At 37.0% G+C, this 24,422-nt stretch overlaps 1 long non-coding RNA gene across 1 annotated transcript in view; it reads right to left on the reverse strand.

The window, feature by feature from the left end:
- Positions 1-10,206: 10,206 nt before the first annotated feature.
- Positions 10,207-24,422, reverse strand: part of LOC117660800 (uncharacterized) — a 74,308-nt gene continuing 60,092 nt past the window's right edge. The window contains exon 4 of the long non-coding RNA XR_004589801.3: positions 10,207-10,265. This is a non-coding gene — a long non-coding RNA (uncharacterized LOC117660800). The remainder of the gene's footprint in view (positions 10,266-24,422) is intronic.

Here is a 24,422-nt window from a genome sequence, read left to right on the forward strand (position 1 = left end):
TTTAATAGTAAATATTAAATACTTGAGCATGATCATTACCTGCTGCTGAAACAAAAGTCAGAGGTCCAAGAGAACCCCCAAAATGTGAACAATGTCTTGGCTGCAATCTCCATCTGATGCTCAAACAGGAGGGCAACATCATCCAGATCTTTGTAGTGACCATATCTGGAAACAATAAGCTTTTTTTTTTCTTTTTGCCAATAACCACTCCATCTTGCTAGGGTTCATCCTGAGTCTATTCTTTCTCATCCAGATAGAAATAGTGTCTAGCACCAAGTCAGAAAGTTCATCCCATTATCTGTTAGGTACAAGGCTGAAATTCAAAACCGGGTATCACTGGCACAGTGAGGATACCACAAACCAAGTTTATAATGATCTCACTAGCAGATTCATGTAGATGTTAAATAATAAAGGGGGAAAGAACTGAGTTCTGTGGCACTCCAGAATAACTCTAGGGTTGATTTCTCCCCCAACAACAGAGACTATTTAGGAAGGAAGTGAAGTATTGCAAAATGGTGTCCACCTCTTTCAATCCCTGAAGCTAGTTGATAAGGATGCTATTGTCAATATCATTGAAATATTCTGACAAATCTTCTGACAATATTTTTGAAATCTTTTGACAGGAAGATCTATGATGGTTACGTTTCCCTTATCCCACTCTTACCAAAGATTTCAAGTTGAGTGAACAATACATTCAATGATCCTAAATCAAGGCTTGGATTCTGATTTATAAAGATCTAAGTTAATTGGCATCAGCACGGGGCAGCAGTAATATAAAGGTATAGTGTACAACAATGTCAAGTCAGAATAGAATAGAACAGATTCAAAGGGCTGGAAGAGGCCTTGGAGAGTTCTAGTCCAACCCACTGCCCATGGCAGGAAACCTCATATCATCCTGGACAAATGGTTGTCCAATCTTTTCTTGAAGACCTCTGATGATGGACACCCACAACTCTTGGTGTTTCCTTTTCTATCTTCTTGTTTGTCCAATGGTTTAAAGTAGGGGAATAGCAGAATATCTGAAAGTAAAAATGTCATTTGATGTAAAATGCAGAAGGCAGCAGAAGGCAGCAGGAATACAAGTACAGAGTACTGTAATGATGAAAATAACTAACTAATGTGTGTCCCAATAAAGAATTGATTGGAAAGAGAGAGAGAAAGAAAAAAAAGAACCCTGAGCACCAGGTTGTAAGAGAAGGCAGAACTGCTATCTTGGTTTAAACAGACCCTTTCATAAGTGGAACCCCTATGTAAATACACAAAGGGGAACAATATCTCTAAATATGGCTTTGTGGATTGCAGCCCTGTTCTTGTTTCTCAGCTGGCTCCACTGTCCAGGAATTGTTGCAGAAATAAAGCGAAGAAGGCTCCATGTGTGGCATTCTGAGTCCTGGACCAAAGATGGGATCTAAATCTATAAATAATGCAACTTTTTTACTTGGCTCCCACCTGTAACCACGGCACTTGTATAGGAGATGTTTCACCCAGACTTGGAAATAAAGTGCAACTCACCTAGTGGTTCTCTGCTGGATAGGAACCACCGCTCTTTAATAAAGCTTTAGCTTCATTGTACCTTGCAATATTTTTTTTTAAAGTAAAAGGTATATCCCAGTTGACCATATGAACATGTTCCCATTCCCTCCTCAGGCCTTTGAGCAATTTGCAGCCTTTTGTTAGTACATAAAGGGTCTTGGAGCCTCCTACTTGAGTGTGGAGTTTACCAGCTGCTCTCCACTACCAGGCCTCATTAGAAGCCTGCTGTTCTGCTGAGAACCAAACCACATGCTACTCTCTCTGTTGTCTGCTATTAGCCTGTTGCTGCTCCTTAAATTACAAGCCACAAAAGCTTATTCTGTTTCTCCGCAGAGAACAACTATTCTTAGTCCTGTTTCAAGAGGCTGTATATCATGATCTCTCGAACTAATTAAGGTTTGTAGACAGGCCACAGGTTGCTTCAGAGAATTTGTCCCCATGGTTGATATAATGCCCTCCCTGCTTTTCCTTTCTTCTTCTAAAGGTCTAAACCTCAGGATTTTCCAGCTTACTGGTGTCTTAATAAAAATAAATATGACAGTGTGTTGAAAATTAAAAGAAGCCAATTTTTTATTCATGTCAGATGGTACTGCTCTAGTTGCAGTTTATTGAGGGAGATGAAATAACAATAACATGCCATGTAGCCTTGAAATATTTATTTGTATTGAATTTCGTTTTTTTCAAAAATTGCACTGTTGATAATACACTGTAGACTAATTATTAGACTTTTTGATTTGTGTGACTATTATCTCAGGGCAGGCTGGAAGGGGCTGCGAAGAGGTGAAATTCAGCAGCATAAGGTAAATCAAGAGAGGATATATATAAAATTGAGCAATGTTATATAGATGGATGGATGCATAGATGGATGGATAGACAGACAGGCTGGTAAATTTTGTTCTCAATCCAAGGCTAAATTAATATTTTTTCACAGTGGTTAGTTATATTTTTCTGTGTTTCACATACATAAACTGACATGTAAAGTAACTGCAGGTACTCTGAATTTCAGAATTTCAGCTAGCAACTTTCTTTGTGAAAAGAATGGATTTTCCCAGATTACTATGAAAGCAGTATTGTCGAGAGTAGGATAAATTATGAATTATGAGATAAATTGGTTTATCTGAGTGAGGCTTTGGTTGCAGGATACATTTTAAGGCAGTGAACGTGTGAAAATGTTCCTAGCCATATTTTGAGGGCTTTAATTTTACAAGTAGCTTCCATAGAGATTTTGCTGCATGGTTTGTTTTGCAGAAAACACAGTATTAGACAAGCATCAGTCCTGATTCCCCAATTTTTGGAAAATAAACTCTTGCAATCAGAAATCTTGGATATATTGTTCTTTATGTATAGGTGCATACGCCCCTATACTGTGCCCTCCAGTCAATGTTGACTCCTGGCGACTGCTTGGACAAGTCCCTGCTGTTTCCTTAATAAGATTTTTTCAGTAATGATTTGCCATTGCCTTTTTTCTGGGTCTGAAAGAATAACTGGTCCAAGATTGTCCAGCTGCCTTTGTGCCAAGGTGGAACTAGCACTCCCGGTCTCCTGGTTCTAGCCTGGGGCCTTGACCATTCCACCAAGTTGGCTCCTGTTGTTCTTACTCTTCTTTATTATTAGATGGCTGCTTTCTCTGCTCCCATCTTCATTCTATTAGGAACCGCCTCCAACTAACAAACAGTTAAGAGCAAAGTGAACCCAAACAGGTGCTATAGCACTCTCAGCGCCTTCAAGCCGCCACTTTTTTCCTCCCTACCGCAGAGAAGTCACATCCAATAGCCCTTCATTCTCCAACATATTCACTTTGCATCTATTCAAGTCACAAACATGGTCCTCCATCTCTCACCTGACTCTACCCATCCCCGTCTCCTTTAATCTTAGTATTTATTCTAAATTTGCTCCCAGAGGGAAAGATTTAATTACTTTCATCTATCAATGTCTAAAGAAATATCTTTATATCTGTTATTGCTAGTCAATGTAATTATTTGAGAAATATCACCTGCGATCACTTTAAATCAAGCCTTATGTTAAGAGAAACCCCTAACTTCAGGATGTGGTACAAATTGATGTGCATAATTATAATCCATAAATGGCATTCAGCAAAAATTAATTTCAGTATAAAACTTTTTTCTAAATAATGTTTACACGCCCACAAAATACACAAATACCCCCCATACATCAGTCTGTCATTCTTCTAAACAAGAAATTATAACTGTTACCTCATATAGAACTAACTCTATTCACTTTGTAGAGACAATAAGCATAATAATGCTTAATACAAAAAAGTGGCAAGAAGAAAAAAAATCAGTATTTAAAATTTGTTTCATTTTACACTGAATCATCTTTCAGAATTGTTGAGCTTTATGACATTATCACGTATGCAATGCCAAGTATAAAAAAAATCTGAGCCAACATAAATTCTGCATTTCCAGAAGTTATTTTGATTATGTATTAAGCATTAGGATAATATACCAACAACAAAACCTTGTACCAAATTTTTCTTAGTGTAATATTCCCCCACCCCCCCGGCTAGGTTGTGCTGCCTTTGTGGCATTTGTCTTAACTGCAGGATCTGTACAACTTTCCTGAAAGCTCTACTAATTGATACAATTAGAGTGTTACAACAGGGTAGACCCACAGTCTTCTAGTTTAATATAAAATCTTTCTAGAATATGGGATAAGAAGAAAATTAAAACTTGAATCCTGGCATATGAGAATTGTACTCAAAGATTTTCACATACACAGCTGTGTGGTAGAAGGTGCAATTAGTATTTGACAAAAGGATGCTGATTATATACACACATACCAGGAATAAGAGATGCTCGGATCTATTGTCAAATAAGGGGCAGTGGGGGTGGGAAAATGAATAAAGCTGATTTAGTGACAACAGCTGACTGAACATTTTCAGTAAAGTTAACATACAGTGGACTGTGAATTGTATTGCTTGCTAAAATATTTATTTCATCTAAGCTAGCATTTTTACATGTTTACTGGGGAGTAAGTCCAACTACGCTCAGTACAACTTATTTCTGAGGCGATATGCGATATACTTTGGACTGCCGATAATTTTAGTATTCAGAAAAAGAAAAAGAAATTGAAAACCTCCCTTAAATTCTTAGTTACTAAGCCATTTCTCACAGCAAATCTTTACAAACCAGATAGGCATCATCGGATTCTATGTAAAATGTCTTTAAAGATCTTTGAAATTCAGAAAAAAATCTGTTTTCAATTCAGTCTTCATTTATGTTGGCATAGAAATATGCCTAAAAAAAGAAGAATTCTTCTTGAATGTGGAATAACTATTGGCAGGATATAAATGATTATAAATTACATGAATGATTTAGTCATTATTCAGCCTTAATACCATAATACCATCTTTAGTATATTCTAACCCTGACATTAGTTAGAATATACTGTACATCTAAGATGTCACATACTTGTTATAACAGAGAACTTGTAATATTCCTGTTTCTAAATATTGATTGGCTTTTCTGCTCTTTATGGCTTGTAACTATTCCCAGATTTTATTTACGGTTTTTTTCTGTCTCCTTGATAATCATTTGTCTTTCAACGATCTCAAATGGAACTGTGATCTCCTCAGAGTTTTCATTGTTTACTGATGAAGCAGTCCCCTTAAAACAAGAAGTTTAGTCCTTGAACAACCTGGTTAGGTGGCTCAGTTGCTAAGACACTGAGCTTGTCAATCAGAAAGGTTGGCAGTTCGGCGGTTCGAATCCCTAGTATAGGTATCCGGCATGAGCAGTATGTTGGACCAGAGATGGGTTTCAGCAGGTTCTGACAGGTTCTGGAGAAGTGGAAGTGGAAATTTTGAGTAGTTTGAAGAACCAGTAAATACCACCTCTGACTGGCCCCGCCCCCATCTATTCTCTGCCTCCCGACTTCCAGCTGATTGGGAGGAAATGGGGATTTGGCAGTAACCTTCCCCTGGAGAGGGGTGGGAATGGAGATTTTACAGTATCCTTCCCCTGCCATCCCACCAAGCCACGCCCACAGAACCGGTAGTAAAATTTTTTGAATCCCACTACTGGGTTGGACTAGATGTCCTCCAAGGTCCATTCCAACTCTGTTACTGTTACTGTTATAACTGTTATAAAAATCTATTAAAAATAACATGCAGAAAATATATGCAAAATAATGTAAAACAGCTTTATACAAATAGTCCTTAACTTACAGCAGTTTGTTTAGTGACTGTTCAAAGTTACAACGACACTGAGAAAAGTGACTTATGACAATTTTTCATACTTATGACCATTGCAGCATCCCCATGGTCATATAATCAAAATTCAAATGCTTGGCAACTGGTTCATATTTATGACAGTTGCAGTGTCCTGGCATCATATCATTAATTTTTGTGACCTCCTGACAAGCAAAGTCAACGGGGAAGCCAGATTCACTTAACAATCATATTACTAACTGAAGAACTGCAATGATTCAATTAATAACTGTGGCAAGTAAGGTCATAAAATGGGGCAAAACTCACTTCAGGCTATCAAGAAAAGCATTGGTAAATGGCATTTATTATTGTCTTGTTTCAATTTGCTAAGATACTAGATGAGTTTTCACAGTATCAGCAGAAAAAATAAAAGATGCATTCAGGAGAAATGGGCCTTTGGGAAAAGTTGATATCCCTTTGATAAGTTTTACAAGGTTGCTTTCTTTTGTGTTAGTAAATAGCAATAGCAATATCACTTAGACTTATATACAGCTTCATAGTGCTTTATGAAGCAGTTTAAGCAGCTTACTCTCTAAGTGATTTACAGAGTCAGCACATTTTCCCCAACAATCTGAGTCCTCATTTTACTAGCCTCGGAAGGATGGAAGGTTGAGTTAACTTTGAGCTGGTGAGGATCGAACTCCTAGCAGTGATCTGAATTAGCCTGCAATGTTGTATTTTAACTACTGTGCCACCATGGCTTATACTTACATTGATGGAAAGTCTGGTAGATCTTATAGGAAGGAGCAAAAGCTATGTTTGCATTCCATCTCCCCTTATAATAAGCACTTTGCAATTTTCTGTATGGATTTTAGGATTGTAATATATATGATTGTATCAATAGAGTTGGCCATATAATGATTGCAAGAACTTTAAGATAATCCGTTGGTGAAACTTCCAGGTCTGTCTCTATCTCTGCTTGCTATTCTGTCTTTTACTAAATGTTATGCTTCACAATAGTTTCAAGTTGTAGAAATAAAAAAATGCAGAAACAACATGCTTGGATAATGCACAATTCTGTATTTTTCTTATATTCTGTAAACAGCTTTAGGTTCATTATTGTCATTTTCTAATTGATTGGGAAATAATTTAGATTTTCTTTCAGTGTTTCTGTAACTCTGGCTGAGATATGCAATTACTATTACTGTATTTATGATTGTGGAATTTATGTTTTTGTTAGAGAGAAATAGAAAGATAGAAACCTGTCCACCAGGAGCTAAGTTGATTCCATTAAATTGTTTTGGATGGATCAGCTAGCACCTGTCAGAAAGAGAAAGTTGGTTGTCTTGATTTGGAAAGCTATCTTATGTTGTCTGTCCTATGATAAGATCAAGTGCATAGTAGTTTATACAATGTGATGAATGCTTGTTGATTGTGATTGTTCTGTGTACTGACAAAGATAGGACCTTCCTCCATTGCTGCTACTTCCCTTACAAAGAAAAACATATCCAGAAATGATGAGACAAAATATCTGTGAACCTTTTAGACATAAAAGCAATATAATAATAAATAGATACCACCTGAGTGAAAAATGTCATTGCACAAAGTATGCATCAGCTTGGACTCGTCTGTGATAGCTAACTAAAAATGTTGAATCTAATTTTAAAATATTTCAGTTTTTATTACCATGACGTACATACATACATAGATACATAGATACATACATAATAATACCACTTCTTTAAATGATTCATATTAAAATACATGGAATGGGTTTGCCTAATCCTTGGCTTCCATAATCACAGTTTACTGAATGTATTCAACATAGCATGATTATCTATTTTCATTCGTATAGGTAAAACATGGGCACTGCTCATACTGGAATTTAAAATTTTGATTTTTGATAATTGACCACAGTCCATTTTTTTAAAAAAAAAATAATCCCGTATCACTGCTTCTTTCACTGACATTAATAGTATCAATTTGCTTTAACTGAAATCATTTACTCTATTAGTCATCAGTTCTGTTAAACTGCTTAATTCTAATAAACATGGCATGCAATGAACATTCTTGGATTGCTAGATTACTAGCATACCCACAGACTGGAACTACAAAAGGGAGTATCATTGCAAATTGCTCTAATCCCATTCCTTTCCTCACTGTTTGATAACAGCTTTGAAATCCTCAGATCTATGGCTGGTTTCTTTCCACTGTTCTGTGTACACAGTCACTTCTCAGCCTTACTTTTTCATTGCTGGCAACATTGCTGGCAGAGCACTTCAAACATAAGGGATGGGGGAGAAAGCACCCCGCAGATATGAAATTCCCACTGAATGGCTTTGCCTGACATGTTCAGTAATCAAGAGCCAAATAATCTTTGCTGCACTGAGATCAAACCAGCCCCAGCAGGCACAACATCACAGCATCATCGGCCAACATTTGGTGGCACATGTCGAAGACTAAACCCCCAGCAGAGGGCCTGCATTTGGTGCCTGAAACCTCCTGACCTTCAGCCAAATTATTGCTGCCTCCTCTTAAAGTAGGGACAGGAGCAAAGAAAAGCCACAGTAACTTCATAGCAACTTAATGGTTCCTCTTGCTTTCTTTAACCCCCTCAGATAATACTTGAACTCAGCTGGAAAGGCGGATAATTGAGACTGAATATAGAATATAGTGGCAGGAGAGAGGAATCCCACTGAAGAGCTCATCAAAGGTCCTTTCATTAAAAAAAAAAAAAGAATCTAGAAATATTGTTGAGCTAAATATACAGAACTTCACAAATGTATAATAGAGAGAAAATCAACTGGCTGATGAAAAATTCCAGTTTCTAGAAATATGTCATAATATCTGTGGTAAAGAAGGCATGTCAAATATCAGATTAAAGATATTGTGAGTGTTCTACCTTTTTTTGAAAAATAATTTGTGAATTATTTGTATTGGATTGCAGATTATGTCATAGCTATACATTTTATCAATCACACAAGTACGTTGTTATATATGTGTGTGTTATCTTTTCAGTTTCCATAATATATCTTGTTTAGTGTTGTGTTGTTTCAAATTGTCACCCTTTCTTTATTGTTTATATAAGCTGAGTTAAATTAATAGCCCATGTAGTTCAATATTGATAACTTAAGCTGGCATGTCCTTTAAAGTTACAAAGGCATTACTTGAGATCAGGCTGTACCACAAACTGTTTCCCATCTGGAAGAGATTTATTTATTTATTGATTAGATTTGTTTGCTGCCCATCTCACTTTGAGGCAACTCTGGGTTGTTTACAAACCTTAAAAGCCAATAAAACCATGAACAATAAATATTCCTAATAACAGTAAAGGTAAAGGTTCCCCCGCACATGTGTGCTAGTCATTTCCGGCTCTAGGGGCAGTGCTCAATTCCATTTCTAAGCCGAGGAGCCGCGCTGTCCAAGATGTCTCCATGGTCATATGGCCAGCATGACTAAACACTGAAGGCACATGGAGCGCTGTTACCTTCCCACCAAAGTGGTCCTTATTTTTCTACTTGCATTTTTACATGCTTTTGAACTGCTAGGTTGGCAGAAACTGGGACAAGTAATGGGAGCTCACTCTGTTACATGGCGCTAGGGATTCGAACCGCTGAATTGCCAACCTTCTGATCGACAAGCTCAGCATCTTAGCCACTGCACCACTGCGTCCCTTCTAATAACAGTAGTAAATTACAATTAAGAAGATGGGGAGGAAGATTGGTTCCCCATTTGTTAGAGATGTTGTCTGTTTTGTATTTATACATTAGATCAGGGGTCCCCAGGCCCTGGACTACAGCCCACTACTGGGCTGTGGCAGTTCAGAAGTGGGTTGCATGAGCAGTGGGCCTGCGTGCATGTGCACACATAAGCCGTGGGCTGGTGTGTGTGGGCTAGTACACGTGCACACAGCTCAACTCGCGTGAGCCAGTGCACACACACGCACTGGCCCACTACTTGAACAGGCCAGTTTCCCTCCCCCCTGCGGGGCTTCCAAGCCATAAAAGTTGGGGACCGTTGCATTAGATGTAGAGGTATTTAAACAGATGATCGTGTATCAGGATACAGTAATAGTAGATTTGTATCCTTGGTTTAGGATTGGGCTAGTTGATCTGTAAGATCCCTTTGTTCTATGGTTCTGGGCTTTTGAAGTTGGATAATGCAGAGTTGGGGTTCATCTCTGATGTAATTTAGCCTAATATGTTGTTGCAGGAAATCTACTAACATGGATCAAAATGGGACCAGTTTAGATAAATTGGAATATTATTATAGAAAGTAGTTTGGTAAGCATAATAGTGTACATTATCGTTTGGGTTGAATATGGATTCTAGATAAGTGAACGTGAGATAAATAGAAGGTTCACAAAATATTGTATGAAACCTCCCCCCAGAAGTGCTTTTGAATGTTTAATGGAATGAATCCTTGAATAAAATATTTCAAACTCATGTACCTAAAGTTCAGTAGACTGAAATCTTCATTAGAATGAGATTTTCACAAGAATGGACTGTGGTTTGGCAGATCTTTTATTAGAAACAAGCTTTTCCGATTCTGTCTTGTGCTTTACCTGTAAAACCAGAAAAAAGAGTCATCTATTAGTACAACAGTTCATTATAAGAAGATATTTATTTAATGCCCTTGGCAAGAAAGACAGATAGTTGCATTGGTAACAATGATTTTAAATTCATATGATGTACAAACCATACCACAGGCCTGTTAAACTCTGATTTAAAAAGCTGAAAATGAGGGTCTGATCAAATTGCCACCACGAAAGAAGACTAAAAATTCAATTTATATTAAATATATCTCAGTGACATGTCAGAATTATTCAATCACCATAGCAGTGGTATTATGTTGTTATTTACAGAAGTACATAACAAAGCTATTCTGGCACAAGAACTGAGTGTTATTTTCTCATTGTGGGATACAATGCACATCCCAACAAAATGGTCAACAGTTCTATTCTGAATACAGGAGTGAAACTGGTCCTGCCAAGAATAAATAAACATGGCAATAATGAGAAAAGTATTTACCCTAAAACCTCTGTAAGAGAAAAACTATACAACTCTAATTGGATTACATACTGCCATTTCCTAGGGCTTCATTTGCATTAAAAGATAGCTATTATACATTCTAAAACAGTGACAGCATTGTGTCCTGAATAAAGACTGATTAATAAATGTATATTGATAGGGATTTAAATTTAAGTACAATTAAATATTAAATTTTCTGGGTTGAGGGTGGTTATTTGCTACTGATCAATGGGGATATATTCTCCTTGGAAATCCTGAGATGGGGGATGCTTTCCCAACAGTGCTTTGGTTTGAACCTGACTGCTTTCACAATCTTGTTCCTTTTTATGAGTTGAGTCACTTTATTTCTCATTTTGTTACAATTTATAGGAAGCAGCCACAATTTCAAACTTCGAAATTCTGCACATCTTCTGGGTGACAAAAACTGTTGATTCACCCCATCTCCTATCTGGTAGATTCAGGTAAGTCATTATTGTTTCTCTCCTTCCCCTCAGAATGTCAGTATCCTGTTCTTGGAACCTATTTCTTTCTGTGTGCTTTGTTTAAAATTTACCTCCTTCCCCGCCGCTGTCCAGCCACTGTATTTGAAAAAGTGCAATTATTTCCTTTGTGTGTGTGGGAGGGGGGAGGGGGAAGGGGGGAGATTTCATTACTATGGTAGCTTGGGGCAGTGGTGAAATTCAAATTTTTTTACTACCGGTTCTGTGGGCGTGGCTTGGTGGGTGTGGCATGGTGAGGCTTGGTGGGCGTGGCTTGGTGGGCATGGCAGGCCGAAGGATACTGCAAAATCTCAATTCCCACCCCACTCCAGGGGAAGGATATTGCAAAATCTCCATTCCCTCCCCACTCCTGTTTACCGCCCTGAGTCCTTCGGGAGAAGGGCGGTATATAAATTTAAATATTAAATTAAATTAAATTAAGGATATTGCAAAATCTCCATTCCCATCCCACTCTGGGGCCAGCCAGAGGTGGTATTTGCCGGTTCTCCGAACTACTCAAAATTTCCGCTACCAGTTCTCCAGAACCTGTCAAAACCTGCTGAATTTCACCCCTGGCTTGGGGGCAGGACACTGTTCTTTATGGTCTCATATTGATTAGTTGGAGGGAAGGCTAGTAGGCAATGATATCTCATAGTCTTCTTTCCCTTTTGAGATAGGCAGAAGTGATGAACATCAAGGGATAGTTTCAGATTGTTTTGTGTGGGATTTTGCTGTTGAGATAGTGTGGAAAAGTGCATTGGTTGCTCCTATATGACTTGAGACAAATCAATCAATATGGCCTGATACTGAACATTGACCAAGGCATGCTAAATGTGCTCTCAATTCAGAATAACAGAATAACAGAGTTAGAAGGGACCTTGGAAGTCTTCTAGTCCAACCCCATGCTTAAGCAGGGAACTCTATACCATTTCGGACAAGTGGTTGTCCAATCTCTTAAAAACCTCCAGTGTTGAAGTACCCACAACTTCTGGAGACAAATCGTTCCACTGATTAATTGTTCTGTGAAGAAATTTCTCCTTTGTTCTAGGTTGCTTCTCTCCTTGTTTAGTTTCCATCCATTGCTTCTTGTCCTGCCTTCAGATGTTTTGAAGAATTGGTGACTCCTTCTTCTTGATCTGCCCCAGCTCTGGATTTCTGAGGATATTGACACACACCAACGGTCCTTATCAAATTTATTAAGTAGCAAGAATAAACAAGACTGGCAAAGGTTGGCAACCAGCCCAGAAAACAAGATATGATAAACCAAAATACTCTGATAATAATATGAGTTGTTTCCAGCAAGAACACACTAGCTGCGTGCGACTTAAATAGGCTAAGGGAGTGGCCAATTATCCTCAAGGCCTACTCTCGAGTAGACCTCCTCCTCCTGAGTAGCCACTCCTGCCTTTTGGCAGCCCTGCATGCTCGAGCATTGAGGAGAGGCTCCTCCACTTCGCTCTCTCCACTTGAAGGAACCTCTGGAGGTTCTGAAGGCCCTGGCTGAGTCTCTGCCTCTGGCACCACATCCTCTTCAACCTCCTCGCTGTCCGACGCGAGTGCTGGCTGTGCAGGCTGCTGGCGCGATATCACACCAGCCTCCTCTTCATCGGGATCAGGCACGATCCGCGCAGGCTGCTGGCGGGCCACAACACTTCTTTATGGCTGTTCCAAATCTAAAACAGAAAACTGGCAAAAAGCCAGCTACCGTGTTTTCCGGCGTATAAGATGACTGGGCGTATAAGACGACCCCCGACTTTTCCTGTTAAAATATAGGGTTTGGGCTATACTCGCCGTCTAAGACTACCCCTCTTCCAATGCACACCAAATAAAAATTAAAAAACATCAACTGGCTCACCCACAAATTAAAAGCAGCTGTGCTAGACCCAAGAGCCTTGATAGTACAGTGGTCTAAGCACTCTGTTATTAACACAGCTGCCTGCAATTTACTGCTGGTTCGAATCTCTCCAAGGCTCAAGGTTGACTCAGCCTTACATCCTTTCTAAGGTAGGTGAAATGAGGACCCAGTTTGTGGGGGCAATAAGCTGACTTTGTATAAATATACAAAAGTATGAAGGCTATTGCTTAACGCATTGTAAGCCGCCCTGAGTCTCCGGAGAAGGGCGGCATATAAATCAAATTTTAAAAAAAAATGGCCCCTGCAACAAGCAGGAACCTCACACAGCCACAAAAAGCCCCAAAAAACCCAACTTTCACACTTTACACACACACAACACAACACAACTGGCTCACCCACAATGTAAAAGCAGCTGTGCTAGACCCAAAATGGCCCCTGCAACAAGCAGGAACCTCACACAGCCACAAAAAGCCCCAAAAAACAACTTTCATACTTTACACACACAAAATTCCACATACAGCTTTGTGAGATTTTGTGTGTTTGTGTAGTTAGAGTGAAACACTACAGAAACACACTAAATCTCAGAAAGCTGCACAAATATTATTTTATTTTATTTTATTTTTATTTTTATATGAAAACTAAATTTAAAACTTCCTAAACTTTAAATGGCTAGGTCTAAAAAAGAACAACTAAAAAAAACTCCAATTAACTATTTCTTTTAAAGCTCCCAAAGGGGAAAAAACTTACCCAATAGAACAGGGGTCTCCAACCTTGGCAACTTTAAGACTTGTAGACTTCAATTCCCAGAATTCCTCAGCCAGCTTTGTTTTGCTGGCTGAGGAATTCTGGGAGTTGAAGTCCACAACTCCCTGCCTGCTTGACTGCAGGCAGGGAGTGGCTTGCTGATGGAATGGATTCAGGCAAGCGAAGCAAGGCAAGCATTGCGACTAGCAGCTAAGGTAAGCAAGCTGGAGGGGGAAAACTTTTTTCTTTTTACATGGCTCTGGCGATCCCAGCTGCATTGCCTGATTAGCAGGCAACGCAGCTGGGATCGTCAGAGCTTGGATCGCCAGAGCCATGTAAAAGGAAAAAAGTTTTTTTCTTTTACATGGCTCTGGCGATCCCAGCTGCGTTGCCTGATTAGCAGGCAATGCAGCTGGGATCGTCAGAGCTTGGATCGCCAGAGCCATGTAAAAGAAAAAAAGTTTTTTTCTTTTACATGGCTCTGGCGATCCCAGCTGCGTTGCCTGATTAGCAGGCAATGCAGCTGGGATCGTCAGAGCTTGGATCGCCAGAGCCATTTAAGGTTTGTCAGAGCCTTTTGGGCTGGTCTGCCTGGTTACAGGAGAACGACACCTGGCGTATAAGACGACCCCCGACTTTTGAGAAGATTTTCATGTGTTAAAAAGTCGTCTTATACGCCGGAAAATACGGTATGTTATTTTGAGTCAGTCACTTTCTATAACCCCTAGGAAGAAGGCAGGGGCAAACCACATCCAAAATCTTGCCAAATAAATTGCAGGAGCTTGTCCAGGCAATCACCAGGAATCAAAAACTGACTTGGAACAACAGCAACATTAAAATAGAAAAGATTCTATGCTAAATGATGAATATTAGAAAGAATTTTGGAATAAGGTTTTACAGTTTGGAAATGAACTAGCTAAGGAAATTTACTGCAAAGTGATGGAGAAAGGGGAACCACTTCCATCACAGCACAATAACAACGAGAACAAGTTTTTAAAACTCATGCAACTTTTTTTTAAAAAAAAGTCTAATCCTATTGAAAATAAAGTTTAAAAAAAACCAAGCCTGTTTTACAGCTTAAAGACAGATTTTAGCATATTGTTAGCACAAACCAATCACCTTCTAAAATATATGGGTAATTTTAAAGGCTTTACTCAGTAATGTATGTGCATCTCTCTCTCTCTCCAAGTTTATTAAGAGCATCTAAATACTTCTAAATGTTCTTAAAATATTTAAGATGTTTAAAATCCCAAATGCCAAATAATGTTTATTAAAGAAATGGCATATGCTGATTGATTGATTGATTGATTGATTGATAGATTGTGTGCTGTGGAGTTATTTTCAGCTTCTAGTGACCACATAGATAGATTTTCTCCATGAACATACTCTGAAGCTTATATCTCTCTGTTTTCTGTCCTCGTGGTTGAAAAAAAAGATAGTACTCCATACTTTCCTAAGAATATCAGTCTTCCAATCAGAAAAAATACAACAGAAAACAAGAAACACTCAGTGAATCCCTTGCTTACTGTTGCTGTTTCTGTGCAGTGCACAGAATTGTTAAGCACAGACTCAAGATACAGTTCTGTTTCAGTGATCTTAATCACTTTGACAATTCAGAGTCTTACAGGATGGCTCTTTGAACCATCCAGGCATGAGATCAGCACCAAAGCTTAGCACAATCAATGTTTTCGCATGGTCAGCTTAACTCTCTCTTGAGAGGCATCTAGCTATCTTTTTTAAAAATGTCACAGGTATTCTGTAATTTTTAGCAAGATTTTTTTAAGCAAAATTGTAGCAAAAGAGGTTCTTTTTGAGATTTCACTATCCGTGTTATCTTCTTTTTGGGAGATTTTGATTTTCAGCATTTCAGCTGACCCATTTCTCCAGATTATTCTTATGTCTGCATTTATTTATTTATTTTTATTTTTATTCATTTATTTATTTGCCAAGCATATATAAGATAACAGATAAAAGTATAAATATGGAGCCTGGATAGCTCAACAGATAGAATCACTGTAATTTAAGACCAGCTGTCTGCAATTAAAATAAGATTGAATCTTGCCAGGCTCAAGGTTGACTCAGCCTTCCATCCTTTCTAAGGTAGGTAAATTGAGGACCCAGTTTGTGGGGGCAATAAGCTGACTTTGTACAAATATACAAAAGTATGACGGCTATTGCTTAACGCACTGTAAGCCGCCCTGAGTCTCCGGAGAAGGGCAGCATATAAATCAAATTAAAAAAAAAGTATAAATATGATTATAAATATGTGAAATGGATACGAATAAAAAGGGACATTAGGACAGGGACGGTAGGCATGTTGGTGAGTTTATACACACCCCTTACAGACCTCTTAGAAATGGGGTGAGGTCAACAGTAGACAGTCTAAGGTTAAAGATTTGGGGCTTTGGGGAAGAAACCACAGAGTCAGGTAGTGCATTCCAGACATTGACCACTCTGTTGCTGAAGTCAAATTGAGTTTGGAGGGGTTTACCTTAAGTTTGAATCTATTATGTGCTCGTGTATTATTGTGGTTGAAGCTGAAGTAGTCATTGACAGGAAGGACATTGTAGCAGATAATTTTATGTACTACGCTTAGGCCAGACTGAAGGCGGTGTAATTCCAAGTTTTTTAAGCCCAAAATTTCAAGTCTGGTGGCATAAGGTATTCTATTGCGAGCAGAGGAGTGGAGGACTCTCCTCGTGCAATATCTCTGGACTCTCTCAATTGTATTGATGTCCGATATATTTTTGACCTCCTTGGTGCCCATTCTTCTGCCTCCTCCAACATTTTCTCACTCATCTTCTCTAAAATATTTATATTACACTCAATTTGTACTGAAAGACTATAAAAATGAACACATACTTTGATGATAAAGCAAAGTGCTACACCAACACTAGTTATTATTGTATGGATAATCCATTCACCCATACCCCTTATGGATGATCAACAGGATAAGCAGTACAGAAAGTCAGGGTTTCTGAAACGGCACTGTTTCTGGATAGAAAATTTGAAGCATCTGTTCTGCCTTGCACAATATGTTATGTTATATCACAATGTGATGTGTTGCTTCATCCAGAATGTAATCACTTACTCAGAATAGGTTTGCATAAGACAGAAAGGCCTTAAAAGGAATGATTCCCTAAAAGTTAGGAGGCGGTGAAGTGGTGGTGAAGATGATGGTGTATTGGTAGAATATTGTCATTAATTATGGCAAGAGTATTGGGAGCTGAAAGGCTGAAGAGCACCTTGCAGACTTCTGAGGACTTCATGCATTCAGATGAAAGTCAGAGAGAAAGACTCACATAATTTTGTGTTGCAGGATTCCAGGGAGATGAAGCAACCAAACACCACAGAGTGAACAAGGAGGCTGGTGCTGCGGGGACCATTCTAGGCTTCGTGGATCAACCTCAAGAGAGTTAATGGTGGGAGCAATAAGTGTGGCAAACCTGGGAGAAAAGTGACACCATTTACCTTGGTTATAAGAAGCTGAGCCAAGTAAGCAATTAAGGGCGAGCAAGCAAAACAAAAGCCCGCTGTTGGACTGTCAACACAACAGAACCACCAGCAGATAGTGGATGCTATACACTGAAGAGAAAAAGCTCCTAGACAATTCCCACTGGGTTTACTCCTAGAAAGTTGCATCCAAGTGGAGAAATACTCAATAGCCATAAAAAGAAAAGATCTTTACATTATAAATGGCTATTTGCAATAGGGGCTTTTTTTTTATAGCACTATAATAAAGAGTCATCCCCCCCTCCTGTGCCTATAATCATCATTAAAATGTCTTCTGTTTAATATTTTTTTAAACCAACCCAACTAATATGCCGAATGTGACTCATACTGCAGTCCTACTTCTTTAATTTTGTGTAGGAAGTTACCTCCCTTGAACTTATTTCTGTACAGATCCATATAGGACTCCACAGTAAATTGCATGCAAATTACCTTCTTCAGTGTGATAAACTTACTTTGAACCTACTGAGTATAATAATTCTGGCATATTGAATGACCCTAGATCATTTACATTAGTGTTCTAATGATTAGAATCCTCATCCTATTAAAGCAAATTTGATAATGTATTAAATATTATGATAGCTTTTTCCAGAGTGAATAGCCAGTTTTAGAATTCACAGTAGTAGAGGGAAGAGTTCAATATTTTTTTAGTTTATAGTCTGGACACCTAACTAAAGCCAAGCATTCCATCTATTATGATACTCCCCGAGTTTAATCTCATTAATTTGTAGGGAACACTTCTATAGTAAAGAATCCAGATTATGCATCAGAACGTTCTGTATCTGATTTAAGCAGGGCATTTTGTGAAAAATGTTGGTATTTGTATGCACCTAATTGTATTTAAGATTACAATTTCTAATTGTAGTCCAGTTTCTAAAATAACTTTATTGCTTTTAAAATTGCAGAAAAAAAGCCAAAGGAACAAAACACAAAAATGCATACATTAGCCAAAAAAAAATCACCAAAAAGTACAAGAAGTGCTTAAAAATAAGTGAAAAAATACAACAGGAAAAAATAACATAGTACATGTGTTAGAACAATAAAAAGTTACAATTGTATATAGAATTATCTAATATAATATTATGTAAATTATATACTTATAAGGCTATCATGCTTTTTTTGATTACTGTAGTTTTTCCATTGACATTCTAAAATAAGAAATTAAGGCATTAATTAATCTCCCATTGCCCAATATGGGAACCTTTAATATACTATTCCAATTTAATATTTTAAGTGAATTGTGAATGCCTGGCATTTGTATGACTAATATTTTGAAATTATCTAAAAATGAATCATTAGAACATTAAACATTAAAAAGCTGAGCACACAATTGCATTGCATTATAACCTAGCTATTATTTGTCAGTAACTTTGGCATTCTTAAATTAATGATTTCCAACTGATTAGTAGGAGCATACATTCCAGATTTTAAATAAAAGTCTCTACTGTTATTTTAAAACAATGAAGCATGTTTTAATGTTCTTGGTGACCACATATTCTAAACTAATGCCAACATTTTTTTAGAAGTGTTGAAATTTATTTAAATATATACACGCATACACAAACAAACAAACAGGTGCAAGTTTATTCCAAGCATCTCTTTCTCTCTCTCTCACAGACACACAGACACATACACACACAGAGAGAAAGAGAGAGAGAGAGAGATACAAACATAATCCCATAATGAATACATTATTTTCCATGTGCTTATTTTCTTGGCATTTGAAGTTTGGTTCGTGTGCGATAGGAGATGCAAATGCTTCAGCTATCTGCATAATGAGTCCGCTATAAAATGACTGCAACTCATGTAAAAGACAGGGTGGCATGTTTTCGGTTTTAATGGGGACACTCTGAAAACTTCCAATCTTTCTTGACATTTCTTATAGCAAAATAAATGTGGTTGAGGTTGGAGTGTCTATTATGAAAATAAGAGAAGAGCAAGTCAATTATATTTCAATGACTGAATAGCCAGGGGTCCTCATTAAAACGATCAGGAAGGCTGCAGTGTTGCTTTCCTGTATGTAGCCACTGATTAAGTTCTATAAGAATGACATGGCTCTTTTAGGAGAAAAGGGGAGAAGAGGCCTTGGGATCCAGCCAGCAGCCAGAAATTTTAACACTTTAAAAAGTGAGATATAGACTTGGTCAACAGAAAAAAGTTTCCTATGGGATCTTGAGCTCCTGATAATATTTAAAAATGGTTATTTTTTTTCCCATTCGATGGTCATAAGAGGCTTTGAATTTATACTACATTATATGAAACATGCCTGCAGTTTGGTGATGATTGGTGTATTTTCCTTTTAATTAGCTCCCATGACGTGGCATTCCAAGAAGGAAAAAATATTTTTAATAGTGCAAATGTTGATTTATTGACTTAAAACTAAGTCCATTGAGTTCAAAGAGATTACTGGTACTTCTTGATAAGGGAAAGAAGCTTTGTTGCTTTGTCATATTACAACAGTCTATTTGAATTGAAAGTCCAGTTATTAGTTTATTACTAATAATTTCTCTAACACTGAGGGACACCCCCCCTTGAATTTAACATTATCCTGTCACTCACAAAGGATTATTTGTTCTTTTTTAAAATAGTAATTTTATTAAAGTTTACAAGTACAAAGATAAAAAAGGATACAAAGTAAGAAAAATATAATAGATTAACATGACAGAAAAGAAAAAATTTAAAAATGCAACAAGAAAAAGATAAACATATATAAATAACTGTCCACTTTATTGTGACAAGTGAAAAAGCTAATATTACCAAAAACCCACTCCTCATTTCATGTCTCATCCAGTGGTGGGTTGCCCCCGGTTCGGACCAGTTCACAAGAAGATAAGTGATCTGCACATGCACAGAAGCTTCTGTGCATGCGCAGAAGAGCGCAGGCACGATGCGAACTGGTAGTAAAGGTAAGTAGACCCCACCCCTGGTCTCATCTCTTTATAAACAGATTCTTAAAATCTCATCATTTAATTCTGGTCATCAAAAATCCACTAAGACTATGAGAAATAACAATCTACATATTTTAATCTCAATTAAAGAAGCTAGCTTTATATTCCTTTCTTTTATTTTTAACACAGTCTGGTTAGCCAAAATTCATTAAGAGTTACCAGAAAGGTCAACATATATATTTTAACTTGATCAGATAACCCTATATTATATTGCTTCATTTTGCTTTTAACAATCTTGATTTTTATTGCTCTTGAATAGAGTTGCAAGACCTGATTTCTTTCCATGTTCTCTTTGTCTCTTCTCACAAAGTCCTTCAAAACTTTAATACATTTCATTTCATTCATCTTCATTTGTAAATCCCAAATGAAAAAGATATCCAAGTCACTCTTCTGGTTTGTTATTTGTATATCTCTTTTAATTGTTAAGACTTCAGCTGCTTTCATTTCTATATCCAGTGTAACATATTTATCCATAACATTCTTGTTATGTGTCACATTTTAAATCCATATTCCGACTCAGACTTGTTAATAACAGGCAATCTTAAAAGTAATTTCTGAGTGCGTTGGTCCCAAATATCCTTAGATTCATCCCAAGTTAGAATAATTTGTTCCATTCTGTTTTAGTGGGTCTCTTCTCCTTTAATTATAATTTTTTTTTAAAAAAAAATGGTTCCTGCTAGGGTTTAACCTTCAAAGTCTCATCAAGTATTTTTCTGATTTAACAGCATTTTCTCTTGGGAAGATTTCTTATACTTCGTTTCAAAATGTGTGCTGTGTGTATGTGTGTGTGTGTATGTATGACACACACACAACACACAACACACACAAAAACACACAAACACAGAGAGTTTTAGTCCCTTTGTAACTTTCCAAAATCAATGCCCTCTAAGACTAATGTTCTGGAAGAAGATAGCGGCAAAATAATTCCAGACTGTTATTAAAAGTGTCCATTTGTTCATCAGAAACTTTCTTTCTTTCTTTTGAAAGAATCATTATATTTTCTCCCACCCCCAGTAAGTAAGAATATAGTGCATATAATTGATCTAGTGTCAAATATCCACTTTCATATGTCCAGATTCACTTTCAGAGACTGCTAAGATTTTTGGGAATATATTAGAAGTGTTGTTGAAAGGTGGCTAACAATCTTCTATTTCCTCATCAGAAAATATTGAGTTTGTTCTAGCATACCTTTCAGTGCAGAGTGGAAAAAGGTAAGAATTGTGAAATATTGGATATAGCAAATTATTTTAATTTATTCCTGTAAAACAGATCCCTGAATCCTCTTCAAACCAGAGGAAATGAAAAGACAATCATATGGAATATTTTCAGTGGTGAAATCCAATTTTTTTTACTACCGGTTCTGTGGGTGTGGCTTGGTGGGTGTGGTGTGGCTTGGTGGGCGTGGCTTGGTGGGCATGGCAGAGGAAGGATACTGCAAAATCTCCATTTGCACCCCACTCTTGGGCCAGCCAAAGGTTACCACCAAAGGTTTGCTGGTTCTCCGAACTGCTCAAAATTTCCGCTACCGGTTCTCCGAACTGCTCAAAATTTCCATTACCGGTTCTCCAGAACCTGTCAGAACCTGTTGGATTTCACCCCTGAATATTTTCCCTAAAACTCCAGTTGCCAGTATCCTCAGATACAATCAGTCATCAAACTCCTGGAAAGCAGCAACAACAGTATGAAAAAGCAGTGATTGATACTAATAGCCATGTACAGCCTCGATTTACGACTCAAATTGAGCCCAAAATTTCTGTTAAGTGAGACATTTGTTAAGTGAGTTTTGTCCTATTTTACTACATTCCTTGCCACAATTATTAAGTGAATCAATGCAGTTGATAAGTTAGTAACACAGTTGTTAGGTGAATCTGGCTTCCCCATTGATTTTACTTGTCAAAAGTTTGCAAAAGATGATCACATGACCTTGGGACACAGCAACAGTCATGAGTATGAACCAGTTGCCAAGCATCTGAATTTTGATCACATGATCATAGGGATGCTATAAAGGTTGTAAGTGTGAAAAATGGTCATAAATCACTTTTTTCAGTGCTGTTGTAACTTTGAATGGTCACTAAATGAACTGCTGTAAATTGAGGACTATCTGGGCAATAAAATCAAATAAATGCTTAACTATTCATTCTATGGGAAATGCTTAAGGAGATTTTTTTAAATCATTTTTTTCAGAGCAAATTCTATTGTGATCTTGTTTTAGAAAGGTAAAACTAAATTAAATAACCATAAATTAATCAAATAATAAATAATAAAGCAGTTTCTGAAAATGTGCATGATTCTTGAACAATTCCTTCAGTACAAATCATGGCTACGACAAAGAACTTGAATAAAATGCAGATCAGGTTTTCCGTATTTCCAGACTGAAATAGTTTTTATGGGTGATACCAGTGGTGGGATTCAAGTAAATTAACAACCGGTTCTCTGCCCAAATGATTTCTTCCAACAACCAGTTTGCCAAACTGCTCAGAAAGTTAACAACCGGTTCTCCCGAAGTGGGGCGAACTGGCTGAATCCCACCACTGGGTGATACCATTTATTTCTTTGAAAATAAAGACTTTATTTTGCATTTGTATTCCAGTATAAAACAGATACAACTTAAAATGATGTTTATGTAGATTACTATAATTAGGAATTTTATGTAGCTGGTAATCTGAATTTGCAAAGCCATTGTACTTTGTACAAGTAACAAGTAACAAATAATGTTTAAAATGTCGGGTTTCTTTGCATTATAGATAGAAAAAATGGTTATTTCATTATAGGTAGATAAAATGATTATCATTTCATTTTTAAACTATCATTTTAATAATTTTAAAAATCATTTTTTAATAACAGTCTGGAATTATTTTGCCATTATCTTCTTCCAAAGTGTTAGCCTTAGCGGACTTAAGATCCTTTTGTTAATGATATTATTTTCCACCTTTTAAATAAAATGTTTCATTAAATATCTCAAAGCAATTAATTTATATAAAATTATATTTCATACTTTTGAATCTTACACTAACTTGATTCTTTATAATAGACTTATACTGGAGTATTTGTGATGCTTTTGTTGTCAGATTATTTAAGGAGGAGGGGTTGTTTAAAGGGATAATATTTTATTGCTAAAAGTGATCAAATTTATAGTATTCTATTCTATTATGCAGCCAATATGCATCTTCTCAGAAGTTAATCCAACTGAGGTGAATAGGATTAATTTTTAGCTAGTGTGAAATTATTACAGACTTTATTGCATTATTTTCTGTTGCGAAGTTGGGAAAGGTTAATAGAATTTACTACCAGGAAATACTTTGCTGGGCTCAAAAGTTCCTGAGGAGGAACTTAAAATAAAGTTAAATAAATGTAACATAAAATAAAGAGATAATTGCTATTTGGGAAAAAGACACATTTTGATAAAATATCAAAATGCAGAGATATCATACTAAACAAAAATATGTACTATGAAGGCCAAATACAGGGAACCCAATAATGCAAATAGAAATGTTGGCATGTTTATCAATTAATATGGACAAAGATAGAAATGTATCTAAAACAATATTTTATTATTAGTGCATGCATATCAACAGAATTCAGAATTTCTGTTCCATGTAACTGTGTTGGAGAGTTGTTGTCCAATAATATACAGTTAAATTCATGTGGCACTGAACACCATTCAAATTTATTTGACCATAATAATAGCCCCTTCTGGATGGATATGATGTTTGGAAATACTGTATTTTACTACAATTGATTACATATATAAATGTTAATGAGCAACTTTTTTATATAGTGGTGTATAGTTAACGTGTATATACTGTATGCATGTGTAGTCACAGAAGGGCGATACTTACCTGAAGTACATACAGCTCATGATATATGATCAAAAGCATCTATTACCTTCAGGAAATCAATATAGAGGAAACTGATGCATGAATAAATGACCCTAAAGTTTGGATCTTGAATTGTTTTTCTAACAAGGCATATGCTGATTAGGTAGCTATACATACATACAAACAACAAACAAACCAACAAAAAGGTTCATGTTAAAAAAAATCCATGAAATTCTGAAGTCACTCAATATTTTAGGGCAAGTATTAATTCTTTGTCCTCCGATACCAACAGGGAAACCCCATGACTCAGGTTTTTCTCTGTGGACCTCACGAGAAA

Source organism: Pantherophis guttatus, chromosome 1 (assembly GCF_059756535.1).
Source record: "Pantherophis guttatus breed Tessera chromosome 1, ASM5975653v1, whole genome shotgun sequence".
Taxonomy (NCBI): domain Eukaryota; kingdom Metazoa; phylum Chordata; class Lepidosauria; order Squamata; family Colubridae; genus Pantherophis; species Pantherophis guttatus.